This window comes from Oryctolagus cuniculus, chromosome 9, assembly GCF_964237555.1.
Source record: "Oryctolagus cuniculus chromosome 9, mOryCun1.1, whole genome shotgun sequence".
NCBI lineage: Eukaryota > Metazoa > Chordata > Mammalia > Lagomorpha > Leporidae > Oryctolagus > Oryctolagus cuniculus.
This window is the reverse complement of record NC_091440.1, coordinates 73,490,649-73,506,773: the sequence shown is the minus strand read 5'-3', so window position 1 is coordinate 73,506,773 and position 16,125 is coordinate 73,490,649. Positions and strand designations below refer to the sequence as shown.

The following is a 16,125-nucleotide window of genomic DNA, read 5'->3' as shown; positions in this document are numbered from 1 at the left end:
ATTTGATGGGAAAGCAGCATATTATAAAGTGTTTCATAATCTTAAGCAGAAGAGGATGACAGATTCTCCATTAAAGAGGATTGATCAAATTAGTATTTGATTTCTTATGTAATTTTTACTGAGCATTATGTCATCTCAATAATGATTCAAATGCAAATGCAAATATCCTACCAATCTTTGACTCCTAAATTCTAATCTCATACAAATATAGATATTTTGAGCTCCAAATAAATAAAATGAATGACTCCTTTGGTGTGTATGACATGGGCTTTGTGAGACCAGGATTGATTATTTGCCTTAAGCAACTCATTTTAGAATGTGTTTGAAATGCTTTGTCATCTGAAAGTCATGTTTGACCTCATGATATAATTGGTACACAAGAATTAAATATGCTAATGATTTCATTTGATTCATGCAAAACCTAAATCCAGGGGAGTAGGGGCTCCTCCATTATGCTGCCACCACCCGCAGTGCTGTGCAGGTCAGTCTTTTTCTGATCCAGCTCTCTGCTAAAGCTCCTGGGGAAGCAGTGGAAGATGGGCCAAATGCTTGTGCCACTGCCACCCACATGGAGACCCAGATGGAGTTTCAGGCTCCTGACTCCAGCTGTTGCAGCTGTTTGGGGAGTGAACCAGAAGATGGAAGATATTCTCTCTCTCTCTCTCTCTCTCTCTCTCTCTCTTTCTTTCTCCTATTTCTTTCAAATAAATATATAAATTTAAAAAAACCAAATTCTTCAAATTACAAAGTGCATACATTTATTTGGTGCTACCTCTAAACAAAGTAGATATTTAGCTATTCAAGAGGGGACAAGGACTCTTTTTAAATTCATTACAAAGAATTGGATAAGGTTGATTCTGCTGCCTTAGGATTGGCTTTTGCAGGTCTTTCCCTTGTATCAATCCTTACACAGCAGTTTTACTGTGTGGGGAGAGACCTGTTAGTGGTAACAGTTAGGAATTTATATCAAGTAGGTTAAAAAGTCCCTTTGAGATATGTATCCATCATTACAAGTGATCTAAATATTTACTTAGTAAAGAGTTGAGTTAGATGATCTGGAATTTATGTCCACCCTTATTCTAAATTTTGTGTGCTAGGGATTCTGTTTGCTTTTGGATTTGAGAATCACTTAATCATACCAATAAAACTGGAGCTGAAAGGTAAGTCTTCCTTAAATGTTGAAAGCTGAAATGCAGAAATCTGGCAGTAAATGTCTCCCATCACTCCACTTAACAGTCTTCATGATTTGTGGTTACCCAATTGCCCACAGGCAAGAAGAACTTTTCAACTGAGCAAAGGGAGGAACCTGGACCAGACATATTTGGGCAGAGTTCACTGTCTGCCTCCTTCCTTTGGTGGTGGGAGTGGAGGATTGAGTGAGGGTGGGACAGGGAAAAGACACGGGGAGCTATGGCAGACTTTTCTGGATGAGGCTGGAGCTAGGAAAAGCATAGAACTGGGTCATAGCAAGTTGTGTACTTGTAGCAGCAAGTTTTTTATAACTATAGTTATAAAAACTACATATATAGTTATAAAACTACAGTTTTTCTAATACCTATTAGAACTTTGGAATCTCTAAGATCACAATGATCACAAGTTTCAAGTGCATAATAAATTTTGGAAAACTATTTTTTTCTTCCTTGCTGGTCTGTTTTCAGAGGAAAAGTTCTGTGTGCCACATACTATTGCCAAATCCTCAATCACTCTCCTCCCTATTTATTACCTCCTACACACATACACACACACACACACTAGAGCACATTTAAGAAACTCAGACTAGACCATCATGACTAGTTGTTTCATGTCTATTTTCTACAACAATCCTTTTTATAAGAAATTTAGAAATGATTGCTTTGTTTTAGAAATGAGACAGTATCTGAATTTGTGCATCCAAATCTTCTTACATCATTGATCAAGGAGCCCAAACTCTAGGGGCAGCTCTGTTGTCATCAAAATATCAACAATAGTATTGGAACATGGTTCATTCACTAGCTAGCAAAACTCTTCATAGGTTCATTGACTGGAAGGGGAGCTGAACTGCCTACTTCTGAGGCATGGCCAGGCTGAAGCAACTGTCTGCAAAAAACCCTTGGTGCACCTAGACATCGGCACCCCAAAACTCTCCATAAGGCAGGACCATCTGAGACAAAGAAATAGAAACCTGTGAGCAGTGACTCAGAGTGACTGAATCACAGGAATGAATGTCACTGGGAACCTAGTTTCTTTCTCACCTAAAACCAATCAGTCAAGGTTGCCCTTCAGGTATAATTTGAAGAAGGACCAATCTCAAATAGCTCACACCCTTTTTGGCAAGGCTTCTTTCTGGCACCCAAAGCTGTAGAACAAAGACATTTTGGTTTTCAAGAGCTGGCTAGGAATTTTAGAGAAGAATTCACCTTGGGGTTTGTACATACAGGGGGTTGGGAGAAGGGTGGGGTACAGGTATGATTTTTTTTGGAAGATATCTGGTAGTTACTGGTTCCACAGCCTTTCTGAAATATCTGGGTGTGGCTTCTCCATGGAATGGCTTGGCCCTTAGTTGGTGTCTGAGCAACCCTGTGTTTGGCTAGGTACAAACCAAAGCACAGGACACTACCAGAGCCTTCAGATGACCATGCAGGATCCTAAGAACTTGAACTTTAAGATGTTACTGGGGAGATTAGGTTAGAGGTTCCATTTCAGAAGAAGAAATCCCACTGCTTTGTAGAATTAAGTATTCTCAATGAATTCTATTAAAAATCAGGGCTTTAAACTCATTCACATGGGAGTATTTTTCACTCACTCACAGGAAGTACTTTTCAAAGTTCAGTAGCTTGAATTCCACCATCACAATTTTTTTTTAATTTTTATTTAATGAATATAAATTTCCAAAGTACAGCTTATGGATTACAATGGCTTCCTCCCCCCCAAAACGTCCCTCCCACCCGCAACCCTCCCCTTTCCCACTCCCTCTCCCCTTCCATTCACATCAAGATTAATTTTCAATTCTCTTTATCTACAGAAGATCAGTTTAGCATACATTAAGTAAAGATTTCAACAGTTTGCTGCCACACAGAAACATAAAGTGAAAAATACTGTTTGAGTACTAGTTATAGCATTAAATCACAATGTACAGCACACTAAGGACAAAGATCCTACATGAAGAGTAAGTGCACAGTGACTCCTATTGTTGACTTAACAAATTGACACTCTTGTTTATGGCATCAGTAATCACCCTAGACTCTTGTCATGAGCTGCCAAGGCTATGGAAGCCCTCTGAGTTCACTGACTCTGATCATTTTTAGACAAGGCCATGGTCAAAGTGGAAGTTCTCTCCTCCCTTCAGAGAAAGGTACCTCCTTCTTTGACCACCATCACAATTTTTGACAACTGGTTGAACCATTTGCAATGGTATTTACTTATCAATTTATAATGCCAACTCATTAGCAATTTTTGAATTTTTTTAAAAATACAGATATTTATTTAAAAATAAAACTTTAAATCACAATCATTTCTTTGTTATAATTCTAAGTTTTTAAAAGGATATATCTATTAAAGTAAACATGTTCACATATCACCTAAAGTCATTTTGCATGCTGCATACTTTGGGAAATGCTGTTACCAGATGTTGTACTCAAAGACCACCCTTCCATCGTCCCCTGTGGCCAGTGGGGGAAGAAGGTTGAAAAGTGAGAACTCCAGCAAAGGTAGTTTTGAACAAGAGCTATGGGAAGGTGTTCATGAGCAGCATCAACACCTTCCCTGAGAAAAGGTGTTGAAAAAGTGAATTATCCACCAATAAAGGTTTGAGAGCCAGGAAAATGGTGAGGTCATCTAAAATTGGAGGTTGGAAAAAGCCCAGATAAACTACACCTGTTTAGCCATTTTTGCCTAGAGTCAAAGTGCTCAAAGAAGAAATTTTTAGTTTCCCTGACTAATCAGTATTTCAAAAACTGTTCAATGTCGAAAGAAAGTGAAGTCTTCAAAGTTGCACTGGAGACTTTATAATGTGACAATTTGACTAGGCTGCACTACATTTTCCTCAATTCCCTTTCTCACAAATTTCTGGTTAGGGTGGGTTGCAGGAAAGTACTTGAGAGATCAATGAGGAGGGCAAAAGGGAAGTAGTGACCATTTTGCTACTCATGCATGCTGCAAAGTGTGGAGTTACCTTATGGGCACAAAGTAGCAGCTGCTGAACCTGCAGTTTCTGAACCATTCCCTGAATTTTCCTTCATACACAATCCTGTGTCTGGTGTGTGCCTGTTGAGCCCTGTGACCAAGGGCTGGCATCTCTGCTGGACTCCCTGATCACCAAAATCAGAGAGAACAGAACAGCCATGGATGTCAGTCTACTCCTGGAGACTTGTAGATAGCTTTTGCCTGTAGCTTCTTATATGCTCACGATCTCCTTTTTCTTGTTGTCCCTGTGTACCTCAGGTTCTAGATCTACCATAGAGACAAAGCCTTAAAGAAATGGCTTATCTCAGTCCCACAACTGTTTAAGCAAATTCTTTGTAACAAATATGTGTGTGTATGTGTGTGTACATGTGTATGTGTATGTATACCTAAATCTGAGGCATTAAATTGCCAAGATACTGTAAGATGGTAGAGTAGGAGCACTAGATTTAGGACAGGAAATGAGTTTAATTAGGTGAAGGTTTATTTCTTGCTCATGCAGTTCCCAATGCAGGTTGGTAGATTGGGAAGTGAGTGAGAGGGTGGCTCTGCACCACACTATTCTTAGAGATTCCTTATGCTTCTTGTGTTCTAGGATCTTGTCCTACTCTGTATCTTGTTACTCAAACCAGGAAAGTAAGAAAGTATGGAGAAATATGCCTGCTTCCTTGGCCTGAAAGTGACTCACATCCCTTCTGCTACAGTCCTTGGCAAACCTGGTAACATAGCCCCACCTAAATGCAAAGAGGCTGGAAGATACAGCACAGCTGGGCCCATGAAGGGGAGGATGTCCCAGATATTGGTGAGCCCTGAGAAGTTTTGGCTACAGAACTTAGCATGGCTAGTTACTGTGTTCCTCTGCAGATGAACCATGTTATCCTTATGACATTCTGCTTTCAATCCCATGCCATGGAGAAAGGACATGATCCCTTTGAGTAATGGCAACCTCTATCCAAGACCCAGCTGAACAGGCTGCATTGAGTAGTTAATATATACATTTACATTTTTAACACAAATTTTGAATAAGTCTTCAAAAAGGAAGAAAACTATTTTGAAACTGCTGAGAGATTAAAAAGAATCCTCTGATTGGAAAACAGCCATTTTGTGCCTCTAGCCATGCCACTCCTGCCTTCTTCAGTCAGATAGAACAGAATGCTCATGTGATCAGTAAGAGTCAACCATAAAATCTCAGTGGTGAAGGTTTGTAGTTTCTCATTCACATTTTGTGTTCCATACAGATTACCTCTGATTGTACTCACTCAAGTCTCCAGAGCCTGTCCACAAATGCCCACAGAGCCACTAAAACAGAAGGGGATAGATGTTCTTCAAGCTTCTCTCTAGAAGGAGTACACACCACTTCTGCTTACTTTCTGTTAGCCATCATGCCTGGCTTCACAGAACACAGAGAAGGACCCAGTAGGAAAGGGGAATTGGGGTTTCAGTGAATCTCTCTCTCTCTCTCTCTCTCTCTCTCTCTCACTGAGGAGAAAAAGCAAATGATGGGAGCAGGGAAATAGAAATCTACCCTCTAGTGATTGGGAGGCATGTTGCACTTTGTTGGTAGAAAAAATAATTTCTGTGATCAAACAAAATTTACAGATGACATTGATGTCATATTCACAATGGCTGGCCTTCAAATAGCAAAGCCAAAGATATACAACACTAAAATTATTTTAAACAACAACATGGGTGAATGGCAAAACAATTATGACAAATGAAAAAATCCAGATATAAAAGACAACACACTGCAAAGTGTCATTTTCATGAAATTTTAGAAAAGACAAAACCAAAGTGTCAGAAAAGAGATCAATGACTGTTAAGGACTAACGTATTGACAGGGAAAATTCACTACACAAGGGTATGAAGGCACTTTTTAAGGAGATGGGAATATTACCAGTCATGATTGTGATGGTGCTTAAATTACAGCATACATACATTTGTGAAACTCAAGCAGTTGCACTCTTCAAATTGGTGTTTTTTGTACACAAGTGACATATCATTGAAATTCAGTGCTCTACTGAATTTATGCATATTTTTGAGAACATTTTTAAACTTAAAATATAGATTCTTGAAAACTTAAAGTTAGTACTTGAAAATAGAAGAACCTTAATTAAAAATAAATATGCTAATTTCTTTATTGTAATTAACTATGACTAATACATCTGGTTGTTTCTCACTGTGCAAATGAGAAATCCATAAATTTCTGAATGATTGCTCTGTATGTTACCTCCTTCTAACATAAAGTAACTAAAGGGATCTTTGGTGCTGTTTGGTCACAGACCATCCTATTGGATCTGGTGTCAGTATTATTCTGAGCCCATCTGATAATACAAGAGACAAGTTGATCCATCATTGGCAGAAATTTGTGAACTCATACAAAGTAAATCTGTGGCTCCTGCATAGAATTTGATATGAGTTCTTCCCAAATGCACTGCTTATATTAGAAGTAAAACAGAGCAAAACAAACAAAACCCTCTTCCTTGGAGAATACAAATACATAGAGGAAGTAGAAGACTAAAATAAGACGGCAGATTCTCAAGCCCAGTCTCTTAAAGATGAACCTTTGCAACTTTTTTTTAAAAAAAGATTTACTTTATTTATTTGAACGGCAGAGTGACAGAGAGAGAAGGAGAGACAGACAGAGAGATTTTCCATCCACTGGTTCACTATCCGAATGGCCACAATAGTCAGGGTTTGGATAGGTTGAAGTCAGGAGCTAGGAACTCCATCAGGGTCTCCAGGGTGAGTGACAAGAGCCCACATACTTCACTCATCTTCCATTGCTTTCCCAGAACCATTAGCTGAGATCTGGATGGGAAGCAGAGCAGCAAACACTGAAACTATTGCCCTAGTATGCGATGTCTGGGTCTCAAGCGGCAGCTTAACCCACTGTACCACAATGCCAGCCCCCCTCTTTGCATATTTTTTAACAAAATTATTTTTAACCAGTTTTTTAATTTGTGATTTTAGGTATTTTCTAACTTCACTAAGACTATATATTAGAGGAATATAAAAGACTATATATAAATATATAAATGCAAACATTATACAAAGGATCTTCAAAAAGCTCATGGAAATATGTATTATGAAAAAAGTATGCACAGCTTATGAAAATGTTCTGCACTAAAATAAATTTATTTTCAATTCTATTTTTCATGAACTTTTTGAAGTACCCACATTATATGACTATAGAGTAGAGGCAGCAGTATGAAAGCAAAATCAAAGAGAAGTAGAAAAGGAAGTCAAAGCTGGAATGTTTGCTCTAGGTGTGCTCCCTCTCCAACCAGGAGCATAGGCCCTAACTTCATGTACCCAAGCCAGTCCCTCCTCTAAGTTTCTCCCACTGCAAGAATCTGGCTTTGCTTTGCTCTGGAAGAAAGACCAAGCAGTAGAGGGAGGCAGAAGCATGGGAGAGAAGGCAGCAGACACTTGTCACCTGGCAAGTGATTGGAGTCAGCCCATGTGGCAGAGTGAAGGAAGAATAAATGGAGGAACAAGCAGGGTCAGAGAAAGATTGGAGCTCTGTGTCAGTGGAGAGGCAGAGGTTAAGACCAAAATGGGGCTCAGGCCAGTGGCAATAGAAGGCCTATAGACACCAGAATAGTCACTTTCTCTCGGAAAAGTGGGTGAACAGCAACTGCTGCTCCTGTCTCCTGTGCTTGCTCAACTCCCTCCATGGCTATGGACCATCTATCGTTCTCTTTCCTCCACATTTGTCCTTCTAGTTTTACAAATTAACTAAATTTCTTTTTCCTTTCAAGTTCATGCCTCCTTCCACTGTGGTTGACCTTCTACCCCATTATACAAGTTGAAAGTCTTAACCTTTATTTTTAAGGAATTTTCTGAAGTATGACCTTTAGTGAAACCACAAGTTCATGATGTCAAGTCAGATGACTGGTGGCCCAACATCAGGAGTCCCTATCTCTGCTACTCCCTGAACATAGTGTTAAACACTTAGCAAGATGCAGCTTACTTATCAATGGATTATGTACTGTCTTTTGGCATCTCCTGGATTCTCCTTGAAGGTAAAAATCACTTCATGCATAGCTTTATATCCAAACACTGCTGTAAATTTTAAATAGGTAGGCGAGAAACAGAGTTGTTTATTCAATTTTGCTGAAGTTTCAAAAACTTGAATTTCTCTGTAAAATCAGTTTGTCTAGAAACAAATGTCATCTCTAGGCTCTCCCAGAAAGTGTCACCATGTTTAAGATATTTTATATGCTCATCATCAATGCTTCAACAACTTTCCACCAAGTTGTATGCTCCAGGGTCACCCAGGTAGAAGATTTTCAAATAAGACCTATTTTAAATTTACAGAATGTAGTAATGAAACAACTCATTAAAGATAAATTCAACTCTTACATTACCAATGAGGACACCGTAGCCCAGAGGCTGTCCCCGACTTTGCCTACAACCCTTCAGCACCTAATGGCAGACATGAGAGACAACTATTCTTTATTTAATTTCTTACAGTAACAGGAATGCAGACACATTTTAAGAGGGAGGGCTGACCTGATGAAAAACCAGCCAAACTTAGTACCTTCATAGGGATCTTCATTAGCATCACCAGTGAGGCCTTTTCAAGAAAGAACAAGTCCCCTAAAATCTATAGGATGAAAACACCTTACATAGAGCCCAGAAATGTGTAATTAAAAATCCTTACCCTTGATTCTGGTGGTCCTCCAAGGTAAGAGCTCCTAAAAGTAGAAAAATAGTGGACTTTGACCTTTGTGGCTTTTGAACGGAATCTATGTTCTTCCACTTTCAAGAGCTGCTCAAATTCTCTGAGCTTCAAAGCCCTCATCTTTAAGAAAGCAGATGTAATTGTAACTCTGCAGAGATAATAAAAAGACACATTTAGCAATGGAACAGCATGCACACTCCGTATCTATTTATGACTTCTATCCTTGAAATGACTGGAAATCTCCACATTCTTCTCTATGAAAGGATTGTACTGCTATGACATTTAAAGGCAGGTCCTCCAAAATCAAGACCCCTAAATTTCAAGTGCAGATCTGCCGTGTATTTCTTATTTGCCTTGGGAAAATTCTTCAAATTTTTTATGCCTGAGGTTTTTTTTTTTTTTTTGCCTGCACTATGAGATTGTGACAATTGAATTCTTGACATATAGTCCATATGTAATAAAATGATATCTACTGTTATTATTAGAAACACTTTGGCACCTCATGTACAGGTTTTACCAGCTGTAGCCTCCTCACTTAATTGTGACTACATGGAACTAGCTTTTGAGGTGCTGATAAGGTGTTGTTAGATTGATATAAATTGATTGTTAGAAACTGGTTTATGATGCACCTAAATTTTTTTCCACTGAGGTATATTTTACATGTAATGAGATGCATATATCTTAACTGTACATCAATGAGTTTTGAAAACTACCTACATCCCTTTAATACACATCCCTGTCAAGAAATTGAACATTCTTGTTCCTTGAGAAAGCACCCAGATAATTTATCCCAGTGAATCCCACCTCTCCATATCTGAAGGAGCAACCACCATCCTGACTTCTATCATGACTGATTAGTTTGCTTTCTGGAACTTCCTATGAATGGAGCCAGAGAGTACAGACTCTTTCCCAGCTGATTTTCTTCACTCAGCATGATGCATTGAAAATTCTTTCCGGGCCTGTGCTGAGGCACAGAGGGTTGAAGCCCTGGCCTAGAGCGCTGGCATCCCATATGGATGCCGGTTGGAGACCTGGCTGCTCTGCTTCTGATCCAGCTCTCTGCTATGGCCTGGAGGGCAGTAGAGGATGGCCCAAGTCCTTGGACTCCTGCACACGTGTGACAGACCCAGAGGAGGCTCCTGGCTCCTGGCTTCGGATCAGCATAGCTCCACTCATTGCAGCCATTTAAGGAGTGAACCAACAGATGGAAGACTTCTCTCTCTCTCTCTCTCTCTCTGCCTCTCCTCTCTGTGTAACTCTGATTTTCAAATAAATAAATAAATCTTTAGAAAAAGAAAGGAAAGAAAATTTTTCCATGTTGTTGCACCTGCTGGTAGTTTATTCCTTAATATATTTCTGACTGTTTTATTGACTATTGCTTCAGTAAGCCCACTACTGCCATATGTCATATACAGAAAGGGTGACATACATTATAAATTTAAAAAAATAAATAATAGTGATTATAGACATTGTCATTAGAGAAAGATTGTTATTGGCTGATGACAGGAATAAGACAAAATATGACAATTTCTGAACTATCTCTTTTCAAGTATCTCTATCTGTCACTCCCCCATTCGTGGAGGAATGACACTAGACCCTGCGCTGTTCTTTCTGCCCGGCTCTTCCCGGGTTTGCTGCCGGCCCTCACTGGCGGAGGAACGACGCCCTCTGTGGAGGGGCGGCACCCCCCGCCACTTTCCCCACTTCCGCGGAGGAGCGGCACACCGCCGGCCGGCCGGCTCTCTCGGGGGCTGCTCAGATGTTATCCGGATGTTCCTGGTGCATGTTGTCTCTCTCCTCCTTTATAGTCCTCTTCCACCAATCCCAACTCTGCTACCCACACGCCGAGCACGCTGCTCTCCTCCAATCAGGAGCAGGATCAGCTCCTGCTGCTTGTTAGACAAATTGGCGAGGCAGCTGCGTAGAAGTTGCCTGCTCCTCCCCAGCACCATATTGTGGGAGAGCAGATGCATAGAATAAGTCTTAATTCCAGTAACTTAGTCTAGTCTCAGTTGCTCCCCACACTATCTTTTATTAAATTTGACTTTAAAAAGACAAGAAAAAGAATGAAACATTATGGTAATATAATCTAGCTTTTAGCTATTCGGTCACTAAAGTGGGAGAAAAGCACACCAGTCTTGGTTTGGCAGGTTACTCCAGTTTGATATTTTCATATAGTTATCTTGAAATTAAAATGTTTACTGCTAATATCATAAAACACTCTAAATATATTTTCAAAAAATAGATGATTTCCATATTTGAGAAAACCCTGGGATTGTGATCTTCAAAGTGAATGCCCACATAAATGACTGGGAAACAATATACTAGACCTTCTATAGTCATTTAAAAAACAAGAAAGATTTACATCTCACTATCGTTAATGAGACACATGTCAGAAATTACACGAAGGAAGAAGAGCTCCATCACCAATCAGAGTTATCTCATATATTTTACCATGTTACACAGCAGGGCATATACATGCACCCTTGTTGAAAGGATTTATGGATCACATGATCTAGTTTTCATAAACCAATCATCACAAACTGCTGGCTTAAAATTAATCCTGTAAAGAATTCCTGATGAAACCCACAATGCTTTCTACCATGTGAGTCAGGCACAAGAAAACGAGGTGGTAGAACTGACCCTTCTCTTCTTCATAGGAGCAGCTACTTGTCAGCCATAGCATGAGCTCAACACAGTCATGGTCTAATCACACCAGAGAAGAGTTTGGCAGAAATCATTTGGCATTGTTGAGAAGACTATTCAAAATAGAGATTTACTTTCATCACCATTAAAGATGAACCTTGGCTGACGCTTATGTTGATCTGTGAGATGTTAGCTCATCAGGACATGGAGCCATCATGAGCAGCAAGACATTCAAAAACATTGTCTATTTTATCCTAAACTCATCCTTTCTGTTTTGTGTATGTTTTGATGTAATAGTATTTATTACATTATACAATTTATGAATAAATAAACACAAGGATTTATATATTGGATATATTCAGATATTTTATCCCATATATGAACAATGCAGTATATCACAACAACCTAATTTTGGGCATACTCCCACTGTGAAGTAGTCTTTAATTCTGAACTTCAAAGTGAAGAGAAATTAACTTAGTGTAATATTTCAACCTTGGGGTCAAGTTTACCATACTCTTGTGTCACATGTGGTTTGGCCTCAAGAAGCTGCCTGGCCCTGTAGCTCTGCTTCAGCTTAGCTAAGTGTAATGTAAGGAGGCAATTTAAATGAATCTAGTGCTTTTTAATCAAAGGAAAAACATTTCTGGAATATTCTTCCAGAAGTTTGCATATTATCTGTGTTGGACACTCAATAAAAGGTTCTTTAATTTTCACAACCTTGTAGATTCATGTAAATATGCTTTTCTATTTTGAATCTTGAACTTATTTCACCCCTACTAACTAGGTTATTGTTTTGCTGGGAGGTTGAATGAGTGGGAGGAGGGAAAAAAATAGAAGATAAAGAGAAAAAAGAGAGGCTTCTAGACATCAGAAGTGAAACTGGAATTATTTTTAGATAAATATCTGCAATAGATGTTACCATAATAAACCTCTGCTTTATGGAGTGTGTGTCATACAAAGAACTCAGGGACTCTTGTGGACAACTGAGAGCCCACAGTGAATCAGCATAAAGTTAAGAACAGAAGTTGCCTCCAGATTAGGATTTTTTCATAACTACTTTGGGACTCATACCAGAGGTCAGGGTTTAATTACCCATCTAAGAAATTAGAGGGAGCTTTTAATGTGAAAAGAAAAAAATCAAAAAGAGACAAATAGAGCAGGAGAAAGCCCAAAGCAAACATCACGGGTTATTTTCCAGTTAGCTTTATTTCCTTCTGTCACTTGCCACCTCTACAAAATTTAATTGGTTTTCATCAGGTGGTAGCTAGATCCCAATTTGGTGATTACTTTCTACCTGTTCAGAGCGTTCCTAGGAGTTTCAATTTGCTCTCCATTTAGGTTGCTGGTTCTGCCACTTAGTAGGATTGTGATTCTTCAAGGGGCAAAGTATTTGCTGAGAAATCTACTTATGTACTCATATTATAAGCTAAACATTCCCAATACATGTGCTTGAGACCTTCCCATAAAGTCTCCACATGTTCTTATGATATAGGGCATATAGGAAAGCATTCTTAACAATGCTTGCTACTGTTTGGTTTTGTCCTACTTTGTTTCCAATGTAATTCACTCTTTTCTGATAAAGCTCCCTGACTCACCAGTTTGAGAAGCCAGCCCTTGCTGGATTTATTTGTTCATGTTGAAGTATTGCTCTGTGGACCTCGTATTTGTAATTTTTCATTCATTGTGTGTATAGTCCCCGCAGTGAGTTTGTAATCTCTCAAGGACAGAGGCTGTACTTGTTACTTCCTTAGCAGGTGTTTACTAGAGAGAAGCACTTGTTAACTGCAGTGAAGGCAGGGCCAGAGTTCCCATCACTCTTCAGAAAGTAGCTGAGCCTCCCACACATGGTACATTTATGATTTATTCATTTACTCAGCTAACATTTCTTATTTCCTACTACATGCCAGGAGTTGTGCTTAAAAAAATTATTTCATTTTATTTGAAAGGCAGAGACAGAGACAGAAAGAATATTATCTTCCATCAACTGATTCACTTCCCAAATGTTCACTTCAACAGCTGGAGGTAGGCCAAGCTAAACCTGGGAGCTCAGAGCCCAATGCAGGTCTCCCAAATGGGTGGCAAAGACCCAAGACTTGAGCCATCACCTGCTGCCTCCCAGGGTGCACGTCAGCAGAAAACTGGAATTGAAGGTAGAGCTGGGACTTGAACAAGGCACAGGCACTCTGAAATGGTGTGTGGGCATCCCCAAGCAATGTATTAACCACTGTGCCAAATGCCCACCCTGAGAAGCTATTTTACACTCAATAATAAAAACACAAAAATTTTTGACCTCACGTGGCTTGTATTTTCATGAGAAAAGGACAGCAATAAGCAAAATAAACAAGTAAACAATAAAGCAAATTAGCTAGTTAGGAGAATAAAGCATCTAAAATGTGGTGTCAGAAGAACAACCCAAAAGTTGAGAGAGCAAGCCAGGAACGATCTGGAAGGGAAACATTCCCTGCGGGAGAGAATAAGTAGAAGGGCTGATACCAGGAGCAAGGAAGCAAAATGCTGGTCGAGCTAGAGCAGAGTGAGCGACAGGAAAGCAGCGTGCAAGACCTCAGATAAGTAAGGGGCTCAACAGTGAAGGGCCTCGCAGGTTACTGAGAGAGTCCTGATGTTACCCTGCGGAAAGGGGAAGCTGTTTCATTTGCCAGGGCTGCCATAGCAAAGCACTGCAAACTGGGTATGTCGGGCAACAGAAATTTACGGTCTCCCATTCTGGAGGCCAGAAGTCTAAGACCAAGGTTCTGGCCAGGTTTATTCCTTCTGAGCACTCCAAGGGAAGGCTCTGTCCAGGCCTCCCTTGTTGACTTGTTGATGGCCAGCTTCATAGTCATCAGGTGTTCTCCCTTTATGAAAATCTACATCCAAATTTCCCTCTTCTGTAGGACACCAGTCCTACAAAATTAGAGCCCACCTTAATGACCTCACCCAATAAAATCACATTCTGAGAAACAAAAGGGTAAGGCTTCAGCATACGAATTTTGAGAGAACAGAGTCCACTTCATCACAAAATGTTCTGGAGTTTTTTGAACACATAAATATATGATCAAACTGTATTTTAAAAAGCACTTTGGCTTTTTTTTTGCCAAGAATAGAAGCTGGAACAACAGGCAGGAAGCTCTTCCATAATCCAAGAGAGAGAGAGAGTGGTGAAGCAGGTGAGGTAAGCCATTGGCCTCTGGATAGGTTTTGAAGTTTAAGCCAATAGAATTCTCTGGTGAACCTGTATAGGGTGAGGAAAAGGAGTCAAATTAGCTTTTCAGGATTAAGGATCCAAATAAGAAGAACCAGTCTGAACTGGAATTAAAGGAACTTTGGGTCATGTTAATTATAGATACCTGTGATGGATGCAAGTGAGATGTCAAGGCACCACTCAAGTTTCATATCTGAGGTGCACAAGCATGGTCCATGGTCAGCATGCAGACGTTCCTTGAAGCTGAGTTGCTGGAGTGTGAAAAGACAAGAGATGAAAGAATTAAGGTCCTGGCTACAGTTTAAGGATATGAAAAGAACACCTCAAAAGAGACTGAGAAAGGACAGCTAGGAATGTAGACAAAACACTTAACAAGCATGGTGTTTTAAAGCGAAGAGAATTATCCACAAGATCTGTGCAGTTAAGTGCTGGCTGGAGGCCAACAAATGTAAAAGCTGAGGAGTGACCATTGAGTTAGGAAAGGCAGGGTCATTAGTGACCTTGAAGAGGATTCCAGTGGGAAGTAACCAAAAGTCTTGCTTGAAATGGATTCAAGAGAAACGAAGAACGCTGGACCAGCAAGCACTACTATGACAAGTCTTGTTGTGGAGGAGAGGAGAGGCATGGGGCAGTGGCTGGAAGGCAAAGCACAGCATATTTATTTGGATCTAATAGGAGAATGGAATTTACAACTCAAGCAAGAGAAGAACAGTAATTGTTTCATGGATAGCTTCAGAGTATATCCTAAAACCCAGTGCTTTTAATTTGAAATGTGGGAATAATGTGCACCTGTTAATTTAATTATGAAGATGAAGTGAAATAGGAAGTGCAAAGTGTCTTGAAAGATGTTTAGAAGTATACATTTATGCAATAATAACTGAAAATTGCAGATAATCATAAATGATGAGACTGAAATACATTCATGGAATTTTTGCATTAACCTTTAATCTTCCCATGAACTTTTAGAAGCCCTCTCATATGTGGATATGAACATACACACTGACCTTTTCAGGCGGATCTACAGTTTTACAGAAGAGGAATTACTGGGCATCTTTGTGGATACAGCCATTCATTAGTGGAAAGAAAAGCAGCTACAGAAAAAAAAAGATAGGAGACTCATTAGCTATTTGACCTTGGACATGTTATTTAACCCACCCCGCACTTAGTTTCCTGTACTATAAAATGGGTTTGAAAATCTCTACCTCAAAAAAAATTTTCTCTTCTTCCCAAGGGTTAAAATAAGGAAGTGAAAGAGCTTGTATGAGAGCTTCAATCTGTAGTAGACATTCAATATGTTTTCTGAATAGCAGAAGTCGAGTTCCCCACACCAATGCAGTCATTTTACAGATTTCAAAACAACCAGTTAATGGTCCCCAATGTTCTTCTGAGCTTATGCAATTTACAAGATTTTAAAATGGCACTGAAACCAGTT

General features: G+C 39.5%; 1 long non-coding RNA gene across 1 annotated transcript in view; it reads right to left on the bottom strand.

Moving 5' to 3' along the window:
* The window catches only part of LOC127487176 (uncharacterized), a 47,028-nt gene extending 31,243 nt beyond the window's left edge, over positions 1–15,785 (bottom strand). Inside the window, exons 1-3 of the long non-coding RNA XR_007913715.2 lie at positions 15,698–15,785; positions 14,839–14,944; positions 8,825–14,723 (exon numbers count right to left, since the gene is read on the bottom strand). This is a non-coding gene — a long non-coding RNA (uncharacterized lncRNA). The remainder of the gene's footprint in view (positions 1–8,824; positions 14,724–14,838; positions 14,945–15,697) is intronic.
* Between the last annotated feature and the right edge of the window lie 340 nt (positions 15,786–16,125).